Below are 6,998 nucleotides of genomic sequence, written 5' to 3' on the forward strand. Positions count from 1 at the left end.
TCACGCTGTCTCTGTCTCTCTCAAAATAAGTAAATAAACCTTTAAAAATAATAAAATAAAATAATTAGATAAAAACATAATAATTAAAATAGATGGCACCCAGACTGATATTGAAAACACATTGGGATTGTTGTTAAGTAGAAGCAGAGGGAGCAGGAAGAGATTGTCAGGGAAGGCTTACCGAGGAGGAGCTGATGCCAAAACCTGGGGATCGGAGGCAGGCTGGCAAAGAGCATCCTCGACCAAGAGCAGTTTGATCGAAGGAAAGACCTAGGAGCCACCGGCTCGGCCCTGAGGCTAGACTAGCAGGGATGCTAGAGGAAAGGTGGACAAGGATCATGAAGCAGGGGCTCTGTGCTCCATCTTGTCTTTACCTTTCTTTCGTGTCTGTGTTCTACCTTGTCTTTCTCTTCTCCTCCTTCTCCCCTGCCCCCTTTCCTCCCACTCTTCCTCCTCCTCCTCCCTCCTCCTTCCTCCTTCTCTTCCTCCTCCTCCTCCCTCCTCCTCCTCCTTTCTCCTTCTCTTCCTCCTCCTCTGCCTTCTTCCTCCTCCTCCTTTCTCCTCCTCCTCCCTCCTCCTTTTCCCCCTCCCCCCTTCCCCCCACTCTTCCTCCCCTTCTCCTCCTCTTCCTCCTCCTTCTCCTTCTCTTCCTCCTCCTCCTCCCTCCTCCTCCTCCTTTCTCTTCTTCCTCCTCCTCCTCCCTCCTCCTCCTCCCCCTCCCTCCTTCCTCCCACTCTTCCTCCCCCTTCTCCTCCTCTTCCTCCTCCTTCTCTTTCTCTTCCTCCTCCTCCTCCTCCCTCCTCCTCCTCCTTTCTTCTCCTCTTCCTCCTCCTCCTCCTCCTTCTTCCTGTGAGAAATGAAGGCTTTTCAGTGGTAGAGTGACATGATCAAGTACATGTTTTCAAATAAGCCACCACCATGGTACCAGGACAAAAGTCGGATCAGGGAATGGAAGATCCTGGGGTCAAGGGAGACCAGTTCAGGAACGAGAGGTAAAGTAGCTATAGGGCGGCAGGATTGGAGAGGAAGGGACAGATTAAGAGCTTCATTTAGCAGCTGGAATTTAGGCTTTGATCAGCAATTAGATGTGAGGGATTAAAGAAACAGTGATGTGACAGAGATAATTGGCTAAAGAAAAATTACTTAAGTACACACACATCTATTTGAGAGATGCTATGCTGGATAGACTACTTCTCAGCAGACTGCTTACGTTCTGAAGAGGGCAATTTACTTTCTTCCTTCCTTATGTCTCTCCTCTTCATATTAGAATCCTGAGTCACTATTAGTCTGCTTTCTCATTTAATTACGAGACCACCACAACATAAACAAAATATAAAAGACGTAGTTTCTCAAACACCTTTCCACAGTCAAATTTCCTTGGAATGTGTTAGGGACCGACGAACTCACACTGAGGATAGACACTTCCCAGTAACCTTGTGTTTTTTTTAAACATAAAAATAGTTCGTAAAGTACAGACCTGATTCTGCTTTAGAAATTCAAATCCTGGGGCGCCTGGCTGGCTCAGTAGTTAAGAGCATGCGCCTCTTGATTTCATGGTTGTGAGTTCAAGCCCCACATTGGGTGTGGAGCCTACTTACAAGGAAAAAAAACCAACAAAAAAGTGGAGGGGGGGACATCTGCATGGCTCAGGCCGTTAAGCATCTAACTCTTGGTCTTGGCTCAGGTCATGATCTCACAGTTTGTGAGTTCGAGCCCTGAATTGGGCTCTGCGATGGCAGTGGAGCCTGCTTGGGATTCTCTCTCTCTCTCTCTCTCTCTCTCTCTCTGCCCCCCCCCTTCCCCTCTCATACTCTCTCCACCCCTCTCTCGCAAAAGAAATAAGCTTTAAAAAAAGGGGGGGAGCGCCTGGGTGGCTCAGTCGGTTAAGCGGCCGACTTCGGCTCAGGTCACGATCTCGCGGTCCGTGAGTTCGAGCCCCGCGTCGGGTTCTGTGCTGACAGCTCAGAGCCTGGAGCCTGTTTCGGATTCTGTGTCTCCCTCTCTCTGACCCTCTCCCGTTCATGCTCTGTCTCTCTCTGTCTCAAAAATAAAATAAAACGTTAAAAAAAAAAAAGAAATTAAACTACCATAAAAATCTCCACTTTACCTGCTTCATCCCCAAGGCAGTCAGTTCAGTTTTCTAAAATACATCTAACGGAATACAATTATAAATCTGGGTTCGGGGGGATAATTAGACAACCAGGCTGAGCATCTCTTGGTCCTCAGTAAATGTGCCCTTGTCTGGTCTAAACTGCAGTTCGACCTTAACTCCGGACAGCAAGTTGTTGACGCAGTTTTCAGAGACGGGACTTAATTAGGAGCAGGTAATTATACATTTAAATTAGAGAATAGGGGCCCCTGGGTGGCTTGTCGGTTAAGCGTCCGACTTCAGCTCAGGTCATGATCTCACGGTCCGTGAGTTCGAGCCCCGCGTCGGGCTCTGTGCTGACAGCTCAGAGCCTGGAGCCCGTTTCAGATTCTGTGTCTCCCTCTCTCTCTGACCCTCCCCTGTTCATGCTCTCTGTCTCAAAAATAAATAAAAAGGTTTAAAAAAAATATATTTAAAAAAAAATTAGAGAATAAAAGCCTTTGGAAACTACTAAAAACACTAGGAAACAATTCTCCCCCAGGAGCCAGAAAGCGGCATCTGAAAAGCCCACACTAGACACAGTTTGCATATGATACACCACGGAGACATGTGACAACCCTGTTGTCCCCAGAGACGGGACGCACGTCTCTGCTAAAGCTGCATGTCCTGACCTCCAGGGCCACGAGGCTAAATCGTGGCCTAATTAGACCCCAAAAAGAAGGCTCTGTCTGTCTTCTCCCAAGAGGTGCAAAGGTGAATCTGGAATTGTAATTTGCTGGACGGCCTGGGCCGAGGAAGATTGTGCCCCATCGTCTGCAGTAAAAGCAAAGTATAGAACAGAAAGGGCTTTAATGGAAATCTAAGACATAGCAACAATTACCAAAAAGGCTATTTTAGAAAAATGATATTTAAAATACATTTGAAGTCATTTTCTAAATCCGGTAACCTTCCCTTTTAGCAATACATGCTGTCACTAAGTAATAACGGGAAGAAGAAAAAGTACACAGGCTTTGAAGTCAGACAGACCACCACCACTCAGTAGCTGTGTGACCTCATATAAGTCACTCAGCCTCTCTGATACGTCATCTCCTTCATTGGCAAAATGGTGGTAAGTATACCTACTTTCACGAGATGGTCCAAAGATTAAGTGAAGTGACATATGGAAACAAATACAGCCTCTAGCATAATGCCTGGTGTGCGACAGGCTCCCATAAATGGTCATTAGAATAGTACTCCTGAAGCTTCTTCCTTGATGTTGTATTTCTAAAATCTAAGTTATGAGGGATTGTTTTCCCTTTTTTAAGAGAGAGAGAGGAGAGTGCAAGCAGGGGAGGGGCAGAGAGAGGGGGAGAGAGAGAGAATTCTAAGCAGACTCGAACTGCCATCTCGATCCCACAACCCTGGGATCGTGACCTGAGCTGAAATCAAGAGTCAGACACTCAAGCGACTGAGCCACCCAGGCGCCCCAAAGCATTTGAGGTCTGTCTCCTGTATGTGGCCAGCACCTTGCTAAGTGCTACGGTAGATGTGAAGGAAAGAAAGGACAGGCTGTGGCATCACAGGCAAGGAGGCGCCACAGATGAAATGACTAGAATAAAGCTTACCAAAATAAGGTCGAGGGCCAGACTGCATGACACACGCTGAATTGCCACTGCGTCATGAAGAAGCACTTTTGTTCTCATTTCCAATCCATCGTGAACCAAGCGGTCCTGTTGCCCATGCCTGTAACACAGCTCCCGTGACAACCAGCTCATTGGGTGAGTGCGCCAGCACCCGGAGTGGCCCGTGCCCCATCAACAAGACTAGCTCAGGGACCACATCCTTGGACATTGTGGTCATGCCAAATTGCCCAAAGCCTCTTCATTTCCCTACTCATCTTGTTGCAGACCAGTAACGGTTTTCGAACTGGTTTTGAACTAGTAATCCACGGACTGCTTTCTGAGTCACGCCCTGAGCTGGACCTAATGGGGGAAGCTTCCGTGTTTCCAGGGGCATCCCAGAAGCGGCAATAAAAGACAGACAAAGCAACGGTCCAGAAGCTAGGGAAAAAATAAAACAACCTGCGTGTGCTTGCGATAAATATTTTTATCGCAACTTGGAACAAATTGATAGACTTTGGGTCGGGGTCTTAAAAAAGACTATCAAGAACTTCTCTGTCTCATGACTTGAGGGAACAGTTGGTTCGGTAGGGTTCCCAGAAATCACAGAAAGGAGAGGACCGACATGAAGGTATTCCAAAACCATCGCCTAACTGGCTTATCAGCTAGCGAGGAACAGAATCCAGAAGTGCACTCTTTGGTAAGAACAGTCAACGTCTCCTGTTTGGGCACCATATCTCAGGAGGCCTCTTAGGCATCAAAGGGAAGGAGACGGGAATGAGTCCAAAGTTTGGGTCAAGCCCACTCGTCACGAGTTAATGAGCTCAGGCTCTCAAGCCACACTACGGGGCTTCAAATCCTGGCTCTTCCGTTTAGTAGCTATGCAATCTTGAGCCACTGGCTTGATCTGTCTTTGCTTTGGCTTCCTCAACTAAGAGGGGGCAACAATGGCACCTCTCTCAAAGGGTTGTCGTAAGAACTGAAAGAGGTCACGGGTGTAAACCCCTTAGAACAGTGCCTCGCACACGGCAAGGGCCAGCTGCTGCTTTTAGCCTTTTCTCCTCCGGCAGGTTCGTCATCAAGTCCGACTGTAGAGGGATTTAAGAAATTGTGCTCCGATACCCTTCAACTCAGATGATGAGACCCCGGCGTTCAAAAGCCCTAGGTCTACGCAGAGCACGCGGGGACTCAGTTAGTTGCTACTCACATCCTTCAAAGCCCAGTTCACATGCCATTTCCTCAAGTAGGCTTGTATTAACTAGGAATTGCACCCAACTGCGTGATATAGAAACCCCTCTTCTGTGGCTTCATCAAACAGGGGCTCATTGTCAGCACCTCATAAGAGGTCGGGGGATAGAAACCCAAGGGCAGGGGCACCAGGTCCCAGATATCGTCAATGCCTTCGTGACTTCGGTCTTCGTACCACTCCACGGACACCCCTATCAAGGAGGAAGTGGAAAGAAGCACTGAGGACCAAGAGGCGGAACCTACTCCAGGAAAGCGAAACTCAGCCGGCACCGTCCGGTCCACTTCCACCACGGGAGTAGTCAACGCAACGTCCAGTGGCCATCCCTTGTTGCAAGGGAAGTACAAAAATGGATACTCTGCCCATTCAAACGAAATCAGAGTTCTGTTCATAACAGAAAAGAGAAGAATGTTTAATGAAGAAGAAACTAGCAGAGAAGGTGTCCTTGACCCCTAAGACTAGCTCAGGTCCTACTGTAAGATGCTTTCATAGCATCACATACTCCTTTTTTTGTGTATCAATTACATGCAAATTTAATTCAATAACTTCTCATGAAAATAATTTGTAGTGTCTGCCTCATACCAGAACAGAAGCTTTGGGAAGGCAAGAACCACATCTCGCCTGCCCAGCTTACTCCAGGACCCCCCAGAGCCTAGACCAGTGCCTCGTATCCAGTATGTACACAATAAATAGATGGGGAATTGGTAAGCAGACCACTTAATAAAAGTTCATCGATGGACTTACTAACTATAGACAATTAACTTCACTTTTTTCTTGTTTAAACTCAGATGAGAAATATTTATGTGCCTTATAAGGTTAACGTTATGAAGACTATGTGAAAAGAAATCAAAAAACACTGGGAAAATATGTTGGGTGAAAACTCGATACGTGTGGCAAGAGAGAAAACAGAGCTTCAGAATTCATAAGGGATATGCCTTAAGGTCATGGGAATAGAAAAATGTCACACAGGAGAATGCCAGAAATATAACTGTATTATTTGGTAATAAATATGGGAGATGGAAGCGTATTTAGATATGGCTGTCCTTTCTCTCTCTTCTCCCCTTCCTTTCCTCCCTGGAAAAGAGAAACTTTTATAAACTGTGTTTTTATAAACTGAATTAAGCAACTCAGGGGAACTCGTTTACTGATAGAAGTTCGTCTCCATTCACTCACTCGACCAACAAACCAACACGGGAGTGTGCACCTTTTTGGATGCCAGGAACACAACAGTTATCAAACAAACGTGATCTTGACTCACACAGCACTTATGTGTCGGTTGGGGCAGTGGGAGGGCAAGACAATAAAGAAGTGAGTGGATTCACTGCTGGTGATAAATGCTATGGGATGCTGTGGCGGTGGAATATGAGAGGGAGGTGGTATTTAAGCCACCACCCAAGAATGGGAAGACAGCTATTAGAACAGCCGGGGAAAGAACATGAGGTGGCCCAAAGATTGTGGGAAAGGGGAGAGGGGCTTGATATGGTCCCTTTCTCCAATCACATCTCCTACTGCTCACTTACACTCACTGGCCAATCCTGTTGTTACTTGGACATGCCAAGCACACTCTTGCCTCAGGCCCTTTGCACATACTGTTGTCCTATGCTCCACTGAAACATTCCCATATATCTCCTCCTTATTCACTCCGATTCAGAACTCTGCTCAATAAAGTGACAGGGCAATGGATGATGCTACAACTATATTCACTCTCACATTAATTCAGCACGTATTAACTGAACGCCTACTGTGTGCCAGGCACCGTTCTAGGCCCTGGGGACATCTGGTCAACGGCAAGGTGAATTTCTTGCTCTCCCAGGTCCTACAATGTACCTGGGGAAATGTGCAGTCATCAAACAAACAAAATGTCAGACAGTGATATGTGTAAGTGGATGAGAGTTTCTATTTTAAATAGAGCGGTCAGAAGAGGCCTCTCTGAAGAAGTTTCGAGCAGAGGGCTGAAGGATCTAAGGAGGCCATGAGAAGACTGGGGCAAAGACACTGCAAACGGAAAGGTCATAAGGCAGAAACTATATCAAAAAAAACACAGGAAGGTATCTCAAGAAAGCTG

This window comes from Panthera pardus, unplaced genomic scaffold, assembly GCF_024362965.1.
Source record: "Panthera pardus isolate Hobbes unplaced genomic scaffold, ASM2436296v1 HiC_scaffold_11, whole genome shotgun sequence".
Classification (NCBI taxonomy): Eukaryota; Metazoa; Chordata; class Mammalia; order Carnivora; family Felidae; genus Panthera; species Panthera pardus.